The sequence below is a fragment of the Channa argus genome, chromosome 18 (assembly GCF_033026475.1).
Source record: "Channa argus isolate prfri chromosome 18, Channa argus male v1.0, whole genome shotgun sequence".
NCBI lineage: Eukaryota > Metazoa > Chordata > Actinopteri > Anabantiformes > Channidae > Channa > Channa argus.
Window position 1 is genome coordinate 5,481,322 of NC_090214.1, and position 14,265 is coordinate 5,495,586.

General features: G+C 39.8%; 1 protein-coding gene across 15 annotated transcripts in view; it reads right to left on the reverse strand.

The window, feature by feature from the left end:
• The window catches only part of dab2ipb (DAB2 interacting protein b), a 127,422-nt gene that overhangs the window by 49,350 nt on the left and 63,807 nt on the right, over positions 1-14,265 (reverse strand). Inside the window, exon 1 of one of the 15 annotated variants that reach the window (XM_067483625.1) lies at positions 1,707-1,949. The exons of the other annotated variants lie outside the window; for them this stretch is intronic. The gene's annotated coding sequence lies outside the window, so the exon portion shown is untranslated. Of the gene's footprint in view, positions 1-1,706; positions 1,950-14,265 lie in introns of those variants that run through there. 15 annotated transcript variants of the gene reach the window in all.

Sequence of the window (14,265 nt, forward strand, 5' to 3'; positions counted from 1 at the left end):
GAGGTTTAGTCACCCGAAATAAACGAGTGCACATAATACTTGAGCATAAACAAGTGCAGACTGTCGCCTCTCTTATGCTTTGTCATGTCGGTCATCTAACTTGCTTCCCCTTTTTTCACACTGTTTCTTTTGTCCCCATCTCACATTCATTTTAACCCTCTTGCTCCAACAGCATGCGAAGGCTGTGAAAATGACTAACATTTATAATTCATGCTCCACCATCTCGTCAAGGCGGCTGGTCACTGAGCTCTGACCTAAAACCGGACTGACAGAACATACAAACACACACCCACAGAACATGTAAGTATACTATATTAGTGTGTGTAGATACATTTGCTCATGCAGTCAAAGAGATACAGTACCCCAGGCTGGAGGGGGGTATGTTACTGCATACAAACACAGACTGACACAATTGCTTGTAGCTTGGTTTTGCTCTGACAGGCTCAACAGCAGGCTACAATCAAGAGGACCACCAGCTGCGCAGTCACACTGAAACGTATCCGCACAGTGCAATAAACTAGACAAAATCATCACCAACTATCATCAACTACTGTGTTTACTAAACCCAAAATGGCTTTCTGCCGTGAAGCCAATTCTGGGAAAGATAAATGTTTGATTGAATGCTGTTCTCCAGCAAAAACCTCCATCCTCCATCATCTGGCAGGGAAGTATGTGTGTGTCGAACAGTTACTGACAGCCTTAGTGTCATATCAATCTCCTGAGATGTTAAAATGGAATAACACAACTACTGAAATAGCTCACTTGAAGTGTGGATAGCTGATTAATTCCATTTATGTAAATATTGAGTATGTAAAGATGTGTAAGGCATATTAACAGGATGGTGGATGTTTGTGAAATCATAAAATAAGAATCAAGACATACACTAAAAAAAAAAAAATCATTGAAATGTAAAGATGGCTGACATTGTTTGAACTGAGTGACTCAATCCATCTGACAAGAAACATTACAATCTAATAAAAGCATATAAATGCAACAGATTACATATGATTATTGCCTGTGTCTTGGATGTATAGTAGCGATGGCTAAACAAAAGCAGCTTTTACACTCATCCTCTCCTTTTTTGTGCTCACATCTATCTGCAATGAAAAGAGCTGTTGATCTCTGATCTCCTAAACTCTGTGTCCATGGGCCACATGCCTTAAACTAATTGCCTTCAACATATAACTTGGACTGAGATTTTGAGGCAAACTCAGCAGCTGACCTCGCAGTGTGGCCCAGTCATCTGATTTGTGTTAGCTGGCTGCCCTCTGTCACATAGGCCAGCTTTGTGACATGTAGGATGTGGCTAACACTCACCATCAAAACCCCATTTCTGCATTTTCATCTCTGGTGTTGCACCGTACTATAAATGAAAACCCTTTGGGAGTTATATGCAATTATATAATAATGATCGAGCATGCTTAACACACACAGGACGTAGTGAAGTGTGCTCAGGAGAGCAACCTCCCATGCATTGTCACTGATAGAGAGAAGCAAAGGCAGAATAGGACAGCGCAGCTGGAGTATAAACAGCTTACAGAGGCAGACGAACAGAAACAGACTTAATGAAGTATCCTCTACACGCAGTCTGCCTTTCCGTTTGTGACCATACATTCGCACAAAATATTATTTCCCATTGTGTGAACCCAATCAAAGCAACATATAAAGGATGGTGAATGACATGTTAAAAGCAGGGTAACACTCACCAGGCATTGTCAGAATTCCACAGAATAACTGAAGGCAGCTGGAGAGAGAAACCGAGACTGAGCCAGAAAAAAGAGGGGAGGAAAAAAAAAAGAAAGAAAGACAGGGATGGATGAGGGCAGGGGCGATTTCAAAGCTCCATTTTTGCCCCTTGCTGCCGACACAGGCTGCTGCTTGCCTCTTCTCTTCCTTACTTGTGGTTCTCTTCCTCCTTCTCTCCCTGACTCATTCTCTTCCCTCCTGCTGCTGCTTTAAGGCAAGGGGTGGAGAATAAGCGCTACAATGCTTTTCCTCTTTTGCTGCTCCCTCTCCTCCCTTTTTCTCCCACCCTCCTCTTTTGCTCACCCTGTACAGAGCATGCCCTATTTCCTGTGTTATCTCTGAAATGGGACACACTTTCTTCTCTCTTCTGTTTATTCCATCGCACTCCACATGAATAAACCTAAGGGCACCGCAAAACTTGGCTTGGATTTTGGAATGATGCCGATTTGCTCCATTATTACCTTTGTGGTCTTTTTTTTTAAACTAAACTCCCTTTTACTGTCAGTGATTGACTGCACCCATCGTTTCATTGAGCAGGGAGGAGTTTGCATATGGCGTGTGTGTGTTGGGTGCAGACTACTATGGCCCTGCCCCCCTGCCTGGCTCCCGCGGGAGTGTGTGTGTGTGTGTGTGTGACTCTGCTCTTTGTCCTGTCAACTCTGTTGCTTTCTCTGTCAGCCACTACTGCTTCTTTGGTTGCCCCCACTTTTGTTGGTAATGCATATGACACCTACCAACCAAAAGTGTAGACTGGGTTCAGCCAGGAGGTTAGGACACTTGCTGGGGTACAAACATGGGGGAAAAAAAGTGTACAGAGGGGGCCAGCCAAAGGGTAATGAGACCAGAATGTGGATGCAAGGGTTTTACCATGCTCATTTTGAGCCTAGATTGGTAGATTGGCAGAGCACACAGGGATGAGTTTATGGCTATTTCCAGAGCTTACACACTGCCAGAGCTGGCACGAGGGGATAAAGCACTGAACGGGACACACCGATAAGGCAGGGCAGCTGTGGAGAGCTGGTTTAGAAGAGCCACAGCTACTAATCTGCACTGCCCGCACGTCTGCAATGATGTAATGAAATATGACATCACCCATACCCCCTTTTTGTCCCAGACACATGACAGACACATGCACACACCCACACTAGTTTCTGTGTAAACCAAATGACCACGCAACAGGGTGTGGAGGAGGGTATAAATACTGAGCGCACATGGAATTCACACCCAGTCTAAACAAGAATGCAGGTCACAGGCACATTGTTACATGTAAAATGACCAAATCATAAAATAATCTCAGCAGCTTCCTGCTGGCCACCTGTTTCTTCATGGCAGCTGAAAAATAGATATTCTGCACTAGCTATTCCTAGTGACAACAATTTTTAATTTTACTTTTACATTTAAATATGTCAGGTTTTAATTACCGAGATGTCATTTACAACACTGATACAGTGTCTATGTACAGCAGATAGGTGCATACATGTCCGTGGTGAGATATATTTAAGTATATGAACTAATACAACTTTAAACAATGGTCACAGGTTTGTTACAAACTGTGAACTAATTGTACATCAACTTAAAAGCTTCAAAGCAATAACCTTAATTTATTCTTACCATGGGCTAAAGTAAATCATACATGAACTGATTTATTCCAGTGACTTATGTCAGGTTCAATCCATTTTTACTGCTTTGCAATCGAAGGAGTGGGTGAAACTTTTCCGACCATTTTTTCAGACAATTTCTTTGTGCACTGCAATACAGTACATATATAGTACAATTTCCAAGTTTACTTAAGAATCAAGCATTTGAAACAGTGGTGTGGAACAGCTCTATTAAGTTTGATCAGTTTAGACACAAAGGACAAGTATTCTACATTGGAAGTACATTATCTTGCGAAGACATCTGTTATCACTCTGCAGTGTGCAGTGAGGAAGAAGTAGATTGAATCAAGCACGTAAGATTGACGGAACATACACTCTGAATTCTTGCATTATGATGTGATTTAAAAGTGTCAACCAACAACAACAACAAAATCCCTTACTGTGGATAAAAGTTTGGGTGTTTTCATGCAGCAGCAGATGAATCATTCTCATCACTGGATGGCTTCTTATTCAGATACAAATCGTACTCACTGTTCTCACCATTATTTAAAGCATGGCCCAGACTGAAGAGATAGTATGCTATGCGTGGCCTTTTGAGGATCAACCATTTCTAATGCTTAAATGAGGGTCTTTTCAGGAATGCTTCTTATAATGATCTTAGCAATAACTCCAGGCTTCTGTCCATTCATAAAATTTACATTTTCCCTCTCTTATCAGTTTAAAATCTAAGAAATCCCTTTTTTTTTTGGTTCACTTAATCCAATTATGTAAGCCTAAATCACTAAAGCACCACTCCTCTCACTTCCCACACATGAGCCAACCACTAATCACCCTCCCTTTTATCAGTCCAATTAGCTGCACCTGTAACGTGCTTCTTCCAGCTCCCGCATCTGATGCCAAGATTCAATCACCACTTTCCCCACCATCACCCTCAACATCAAATCTCCATCTACGAGCAGATGGAAAATATTCTGCGGGTTTTTATTGCTGACCAGTTGTGATGCTCATCAATAGCTAGAAATCTCAAGTTTTACCCACACGGCTTTGTATCCGTGAACTTATTTAAATATGGTTTGGCTTAATGGCTTAATGGCTTTAATATGTAAATATGTAAGCCTCCTGATACACCACTTCATACATTATTTTCTAAACACATTTATATGCACTTATATGCAAACAATTTGCAAGGTGCAACAGATTTGATGTCATAACTCTGTGGCATATTTTTTGAGTTTCACCAAGACTCTAATTTTATATATTAAAGCACAGCTTTACTGATTTTGAACTTGTTTCTTTTGGTTCTAGTTTGGGTGGTACACGTACATAAACTTCCCTTTGACTCCCCTATATTAAACTATCTCTGTACTTCTAGCTGAAAAATGCCACATGATGACAACATTTGGAGAAACCTTCAGTTCAGATTATGTCATCTTGTTGCTAATACTATGAAGTTTGTGATCATAGTCAACCTGCTTTTCCAGTACTCCCCCAGATGACATCATCTGAACTCCCAATGATAAAATACTCCTCCGGGTGATGTCATCTAGATGGGTTTTCACATGAAAAAATAAATAAATAAATAAAATCTCTGACCTGGACACAATCCAGTTCACAGTGACAGCACCTAGAGCAAAGAATTTTTCAAAGATAAATGAGATCTTTGTGACATCATCTCCTCTCATCTCTCCTTCACTTAAGCATTTGTTCCAACATTTAGAGTGCTATTCTCCATGTACACTAGCAAGGATGCAACACAGTGCAATGCAGCATCAGCAAAGCATGCAACTCTTGCAGAAATCAGTCTAGTAGTGTTGATTGTGAACCATTGTAGTTAGTCTGGAAAATACTATTTTAAAAAAGGTGATGTGATCTGAAATGTAACTTTTGACTTTGGTGGTGTCTCATCCTCAGAGGAAGAGCTTTAAGTAGGCAGAGATAAACACTCATCTTGGCACTTTGGTAATGTTTACTTCCAACTAGGTCAGGCAGCACCAGTGGAGCTTTCCAGTGGTTACACCATATATGCCAGTGTCTCTCTTCTCTTTGATTCAGTTTGATGAGATAAATATTACAGCAACAGTATTTTATTAACAGAGCATAAGAGCGGCATTTATCAAAAAGAATGATTAATGACAGTGACACTAGCCATCTTACTGTAGTAGCTCTACTGCATAACGTCTGATGTAATGTTTGTGAAGAAGGGGAAGTCGAGGCTGAAATATTAACTTAGCAATTAAAAAGAAAACAAACGGCTGTAAAAATTAATTTAGGAATACGGAATAGTAAAACTGTGAGGATAATAAATACAGATAAACAAGGGCAGGGGGTTTTAGGAGAGTTTACTGTGGCCCCTGCTTCCTTTCTGTCAATGCATTTCCTGGATAAACACATCAGTCAGTATGGTCAAGCTTCAGTACAGACACACCCATACACCATGACAGTCTGACCTTGATGAGGCAGCGTCTAGAGCAAGCACAGTAAGTGGTGGATAATGAAACACACCAGGAGCCCATCAAGCTTTATCAGCGCTGAATCAGTCTAAAGTGCTCGCCCCACTGGTTCTTAACATGCTTTATAAGATAAAACATTTATGGGATTCTAACATTTTAATCTATAGCAATTTAAAAGAAAGGAAAAAAAAAAAAAACCTAACAACAAATGGCAGTACAGTGGAAATTTGCAACAGCAAGTCAAAAACACAAAATTACTGATCCAGCCAAAGGATGTAAGAAGCCAGGCCATCAAACAATGGAGAGCCATGGATTTTATGCCTTAGATGTTTCCAATGATGCAGTAGTGTTAACACCTAGCACACACAGAAAGGTCATCCCAAAAGAGTGACACAGTTTTCTAAATTGGGGATAGATTAGTAATTGGAGTCTTGTGAATAAAGCACTGCACTGGCTCGTTTGAGGTAATACAGTCTGACAGGCAGTCAGGTGATGCCTTATTTTTTTGCAAGCCAGTGTGTACATGCATTTGAGTACCCTGTACAACCAGACCCTTTTAAAGGCCGACCTGTTTTTATTACAAGGAACAACCATCATAGTAAGTTTAGTTGCTGGGGATCCAATTGCTGCAATTTGCAGCAATCTAAGTCACTCCTGGCTTGTATCCCAAGAAGCAGAAGTGAGGATGATGCTGATCAAACTGCTGACATTTGGAAACAAGTATCCGTTTGCATATTTTCTGAACATACCGAATAGGCAGATGGTAATTGGTGATCTTTAAAACTAAAATTTTTTTTTTCGTGTATTTTTAAAATGTCTCTCCTCCAATTGTAGGACTTTGGAAAGTTAGCATATAGTTAGGATGATCTTGCTCCTTGCTCCCACACTTTAATCTGTGGTCATTGAAAAAAACAGAAACAACACCCTCTGTAGCTCATACTCTGGATTCTCTGCAAGTCTGTTAAAGCACAATGGCTCACATTAATACTTGATACCTCAAAATGGTGGTAAACCGAGCTGTGTAATTTGAACTACATTTATGCCTCTCTGGATCAGTTTGATTAAAGTTGTTCTCAGCATAGTATATAAATTGAAACCCACCCCAGGCTTTTATTAGTCTGTAGCTTAATAAGAACTCTAGCAGACTCGCATCATAAACATTACACACCACAAACACAAGTCTGCACACAGGAAAAAATAAAAACAAGTAAAAATAAAGAGAATGAGCAGTAAAGTGGCAGAGAAGCTTGTTAGCAAAGTAAAAGTGGTGAAAAAGCATCTAGAGCCATTGCCGTGGTAATTTTGTGGGCCTGTTAGAGTCACTCAGTTAAATCTGGACAGTCAGGGCCACTAAACTCTTTTTTGAGTGAGTGTGTGTGCAGTCAATGTATAGAATATATGATGTAACTCTTAAAAACTTAAAACAGTTGAAAGTATACATAGGTTATTCTAGCTGAAACTGCATATTAATATCATGTGTACTGTGCCAAACAGATTACAAACATGGCCAGCATATGACCCTTATTAGGAATTAACCACGCGCATACTCTCAATGTTTCTACGGTATAACATCACTATATTTATTCCTATAGTTGTCATGAGGACAAATGCAGTATTCCTAAAATGTTTAAATGGCTGCCAATTATTAAACAAGTCAACAAAAGTTATAATATTTATAATATTAGTGCATGATGAATAACTAAAAGGCGTGTGACCACAGAGGAATAAACAGAGGAATGAGTGAGTAAATGAATGTTTGCATGCGTACTGAGCAGCTGCCTAAAGGGATGCGCAGGGGGGTGTTTGATGGGCCCCTCAGTATTCCTGTCACGCCCAACGCCCTATCCATTAAGGCACATTACCCAGGGAGAGAATGAAAGAGAGGCGACCCTTTGCCATGCTTGCCCAAGCTCACAGTCCCAGCAGGGTTAAACATCAACTGAGCTACCAGATCCAACCAGCTGGGCAGGTGTCAATAGCACTCAGCTTGCTCTGGGGAGGATTCTGCTATAAATTATACAGATAGTAAGTAATTACACAGATAGTAAAAGATTAGAGTAGCAATGTACAGGAATATCATAAAAATAATGCCAATAATTACACTAATGCATTACAATGTAAATCTGATACAATTTGATGAAAGATGTGTAGCTTTCTTACGAAAGATAAATCAGAAGAGTTTTCAAACAGTGCTGAGCTGGAAAGTGGTACCAAGGCCATATGAAATCTAATTGCACATTACCATATTGTAATGAAAGCTTCAAGTTCAAACCATACCTGAATTTGTTTGAGAGACTGTGCTTAGACCTGCTAGCCAAATCTGAGAAGATAAGCAGGTTTTCTGGAGGGTACAGTGTGTGCATCTATTTTGTTCAGCTTGCAAACCTTATTTACGGTATATAATAATCCTAATAAGCTGCAGGTGTATCACCTGCTGGCCCCCTGGCTGTAATAGTTGTCCAATTTTAAAGCATGGAATGAATATTTCCCGAGGTTAAATTAAGTAGTTTCATATTTTTCTGGAATTTCATTGTCTGATACTAGGTCCTGGATTTTCAAGACTAAATAACCATCCTAAGCACCTAAACAACACTGCATTAGTCTTAAAAGAATAACATCCTCATTATAAACCCAAGTAGAAATAAAAGGCTTTACGTTTTGAGATGCTGCTGATGTGTCCATTGAATTGATCCTACTCTGTATGGGATGTAGCTTAACAGTGCACAGAATTAGGTGAAAACTACCCTGTACAACACATTATTACCCTGAAAAGTCTGTTTTAACTACACCAAATCATGCTGATGCATTGCAAATGAGATGAGGATAGGATAGGGGAAGGATGCCAAAAAGAAAATGAGAAAGATTCACTCTTCCTCTGCCTAATTATACTGGTGCATTCACCATAATGAAAGCACTGCTGTTTTTCTTCAGATTGACCAAAGATAAATAAATAAAAAGTGAATAAAAATGAGGGGAAAAAAAAGATCAGTAAGTGGCCATTTGATTTTTGTCACTAGCAAAAGCAATACTTCTCTGGACAGTGTCCAGGCCCATATCCATGCTGTTTGTGTGTACAGCGTGAGTAATCATCACTGATAAACACTGAATCAACATTTGAGAGGGCCGCATAGTCAGTAAATAAATAAGTCAGCGCATGCATTAGAGGATGCCAGAGTGAACTGATAATAAAATCATCACTTCTCTCCCAAAAATATGAAACACAAAGAGTATGTGTGCTCAGCAGGCATGTGATCTTAAACGTCAGAGGAACAGGACTGTAGGAATGACTGGAAAGATGAAGAGTTGGCAGGACAAGGACACATTTCCCCAAAGATGATGACAGGCTTGTGAATAAGCAAATTATGACAAATGTACACAAGATGAGAGGCGAAGAGGAGAATTTTGGTGCAGTGGCACAAAACCCACTAGACAGGGCAGAGAGAGAGAACAGAAGAGGATCTAGGGACAAGTCTGTGAGTAGTGGATTGGGTTTAATGTAGCAGAAATCCACCAGTGAACTGCAGCTCTTAACAACAGCTTCTAACATTTACTATTAGCATGAAAGGAGCTGATAACAGTGGACCAGAGTGATAAATGATAGCGGAGGATTTATGCACCAGAGAGAAAGATGAAATAAACACTAGAGCAGGAGGAGAAAAAGCAGGGCTTATAATATGACAGGTTAATAGATGTTGTATGCTTGGAGAGCAAAAAGTGAATGTCAGCATGTGAGTGAGATGTGGAGGGAGATAGAAAGTAGGGAAGAAGGGAGCGAGCAATAGAAAAGGTTAGATATTACAGTTGGACCACCTGGGGAATGTTTACAGAATTTAATAACTCTAAATGTCATCACTTTATTGGATTTATGGATAGATGTCTCTGTCTCCATCACTATGCTGCTCCCATTCCATCTTTTTCACACACACACATACTGTATACGCACTCTTAACACTCCCACCTGCAGCAATTACCATGGTACCCATTGATGTAGCTTTATGGAAAGATGTCAGAGAGTTTATATCAAGGGCCCTTAAATCCTGTTACAGCCAGCAATTCAGAAGAAAAGCTTCTTACAACACATATGCTGATACTCTGCCACCACTGTACTACTTTATTTGGTCACTAAATATATAACTGATCTCTGTCAACCCAAAGGGATACAATCAGTATCTGTGTTAGACCCTAAAGAGTGGGAGCGTCTTTTTTTTTTGGTGATTGACAAGTTTCACTTTTGAAAAACCAGAAGAAGCTCCTGTTACAGTAAGAATGGCAAGAAAACACAAGTTTTTTGTGTGTCCTAAATGCCTTTCACGTCAGCTTTTAAATAATATTTGTCACTGGATGTTCATGGAAAAGTCTTGGAGGAAATAACTGTCAACTCTGTTGCGATCACATCTTTCCAAATCCTTCGAAGGGACTAATTTACCTACTTTCCTTCTACTAATTTTGCTTACTGTTATTTGTCGTGTCTTAGTTGGATTTAGAGGATTTGTGTATTCTAATGTGTTAGAATACAGCATGTGCACACAGTATAAGTATGCAATACAAATGTTACAATGCAATGCGGATATAATGAAAATCTAAGTTGAGAAGATTATCTGAGATGGGACAGAAACAGGAAGAAAAATACAAATGGAATAAATCTGTTCAGCCGTTTTATCCATTTGTTAATATTCAGAGCAGAGGCCTTTGAGTGACAGCAAAAAAGGTTTTCCTGCTGTGTTATAGAGGCAATCTTTCCCTAAAAAAGCATGATTCATTGGTGCCCACAGCGATGAGAACTGCAGTCTCTCTCTCTCTCTCTCTCTCTCTCTCTCTCTCTCTCTCTCTCTCACACACACACACACACACACAGATATGCATACAATTACAGACAGAATCACACCACATAATCACAATCAGTCAGGTACATTCAGCCACCACTGTGACCAAAAATCCAGCATAACAAGTATTGCCATTAAATAGTGAGGAGCTGCATTGACAGAAATTTAGGCTTTGGTATATTTGACAGCAATGATGTCATAAATGATTTGGGTGCATTCAGGGACGCTGTAGAGAGCCTCTACAGTCCATATGTGTGTGTATCTAAGCATGTAGTTACAATTGTTTAAAGATGTTATAAACCCAGTAGTCTAAAATGCACAGTCCAGACCAAACATGCATCCACTCATAAAAAACATAGCTCCTTAGGCCTACAAAGGTCACAAACCCTGGAGAAAATTGTTGCAGACAAAGATGGCGGACTACTGTTGCTGACTGGAAATATAGTAGGAGATATTACTTATACGTTGTTAATTTTTGCAGAATATGAATGAAGGTGGATGTGATCTAATGGTTAAGGTTCCAGAACATTCTACAGAGAAACTTCCAGAAAAAAAAGGACAACTTTGAGACAAGCTTAAAAGTTGACCATCTTTTGTTGGCACTCTCTGACCTATAACAGCAGCCAAGTGCCTTTCCAGAAACCCACGTTAAAAACTAGATCCTGTCCTCTACACAAATCTGAACACAGCATATGATTGGGATTACTTCAACCCCACCTATACAGCATTGTCCAACAATGAAGCTCAGCCATGGCTGAGGAATCTAAAGCCTACACATTGAAACCTCTGTATAAATGATCAACATGTCCTGACAAGGTCAGTGTAAATAAGATGAGTGAGCAGAGTCTAGTATGGTTCAGCTCATTTTTGATAAACACAAAGGGCTTCGTAAAAGCTGCGGACATAACAATGACAGAGAATTGCACAGGCGAGCGAGATGATAGTGACACAAATGCACAGTAACCTCCATTTGCCCAGTGTCTAAAAATTTAATCTTTTGCAACTGCTAAATATTTTAGCAGGTATAAATAAAGGGCACTTATAAAGTTGACCTAGTGACATAATACAAAAAAAGTATTCGATGTATTCGAAGAACAGAAGTGTCATCACTTTTTCTCCATTTAATTCAATTGTATTAAAGTTCCTAATTGCTTCCTCATTTAATCAGAACATTCTTCATCACTGGCTTTTGAGTAGTGAAGCTCCTATAATTTGACTAACCACTGACCGTAGACCAGGTTTCCCCATTCTGTTGCCTTGACCTCCTCCCCAGTCGCTAGATAAGAACTAGAGAGATGATAACTACTTTGGCAGCCATTGTGAATCCTAGAGTGAAAACTGGTGCACCCTAAATTCATGCTTACATTATAGTGAAGTTGTGATTAACCATCTCAGTTTAATACATGCTGGCATGGAGAAGAAAACATGGATCTTGGTGTCTTCTGACTAAATTTACTTTAGTCCTCCACACCAGTTGATACCCTGGGAAAATAAACTTACCAAATTTTAAAGATGTTTAAAGTGTTAGTTTTTATTTGATATTTACTTAGTGACAGCATGTGAGGCCACACACTGCCAGATTTGTGATTTGGTAAAGATAGTGTTCGCCAAGTGTCCAGCCTCTGATTAAGACAGATACAATTCTCATTTTAGAAGTCCAGCTGCTCCTCATCTGCAGGTTTCTCCCCTGAGACTGCCTGAGGCTGCAAGGCCTAACAAGGTCATCACAGCTAAAGCACACTATGAAAGTATGTGTTCCCAGGTAACTGCCTGTTTATCTGTTTCATACCATAATTAGAATTAAAAAGAACAAAAAAGTGGTTATTAAAATGTATTAAAAATATACACTCGCCGGGCCACATTAAAATCTCTGCATATCTCTCCCCGACAGGTACTTCAGAAAGATCTACAACACGAAAGACTCCTACACAGGCTCCTTTATGCTCTCATATTTATTGGTGTTTGTTTTCCAGTTAAATTATTCTCGTTAAAAGCTTTGGAAAAGAAAAAAGTCATAATGTTTCTGGAGCCATTAAGTAATGGAGTCAAATAATCATGATCGCAATGCTGAAGAAAAGAATTGTGATTATGATTTTTGCCATTTCAGTGGTCAGTGTTTGAGATGAACCTTAAATAAATGTAAATGTTAAATCTCGATATCATCTCTGTACACAAAGAACCACACAGGGCCGTACATCTCCACACTAGGGGGATTTCAGGGTATAGGATCTCCTGCCTCCGCTCCCTGTATATCTCATTCATTTCATCATCACTCTTGTCTCTTCTGCCTGTTCCCAAGCCTGTCTTCTGCAGAGTTTTCTGCCCTGTGGCTGACAGGGAGTGTCACTGACTCTTCTTACAGCACATTACTCTCTCATTCTGCATCATTTTTATGCTTCCTTACACACACACACACACACACACACACACACACACACACACACACACACACACACACACACACACAGTGAGCTATATCCATCTCTTGCGCATGTACTAGAATATCACAGAGTGAAAGCACCAGAGTGGCATTTCTTCTCTTCTTTTACTACATGAGGATACATTTGTGGAGATCTCTCATTATATAGGAGTCATTGTGTGCATTTGTAAGTGAGGTGTGTGTTCCTGAGTTAAACCAGGTGAGATAAGACATTCCAATTTCCTGTCCAATATTTGCCTTCTTTGCTGACTACGGTATCAGAGGGAAACACAAATGCTGATAGGTTAGGAAACCTTACTATTGTGTGAAAAATTGAGAAAAGAAGGGGGAACGATGAGGGTGAAATTGAAGCGTGATGAGTTTGAAATGGACAGGAATAGGCTGGATGGACGTTATAAAAATAAGTAAAAGTGGGAAGGAGAATGAGAAAAGACAGTGGAGGAGAATGAGAAAAGACAGTGGGATATAGAAAAGGTGGCATGAGCTCATTTTGTCCAACTGCACCAGAGGAACATTTCGCTATGTTCCGCACTGAACAAATGGTAGAGTTCCCCTGTGATAGTTTGACAGTGATGTTAATGCCTCATTAAAAGTAGGAAACCAGGCAGCAACTGGGCTCCAGGTTTTGAAACTGAAAGCCACAGAACATCTCTTCAAACAGAGCCCCTTCATTAATTAAACCCCACAGATGGACACCTTGGCTTCTTTCCATATGTGGCAAAGGAAGGTGCTACGACTGATAGCTGTGACTCATCCATGACCATCAAAATTCCAGAGTGGGCAGGCAGTAAGAGTACAGTTCAACGTCAAGCTGGTCAGGAAATCCGACATCATTAGGCCAAGGCAAATGTTTTTCAAGGTGTTTAACTCTGGAGAATGTTGAGAGGAGTTATCAGAAACTGGCAATTATTACAGTCAAAAGTGAAGCATCATCACAGCAGTAGTGCTGTGAGCAGAAGACTAAAAATAGATCAGTACAGTTTAGACAGGGGCTGATAAAAATTTAAGTAGGGCAGCTTTCTGTGAAGGGTTGACATTTTTTATTTCCACAAAAAAATCAAAAAACTAACAAAAACCTTAAATTTTTCTTAAACTTACTATACATAGTAGTGGAGCTGGGGGGTTTAGTCTTTAGATAAAAGTGCAATATTTGTGGGGCTCTGTCAATAGAGGATATAAATCTTGATATTACGAAATCACCTCTATTC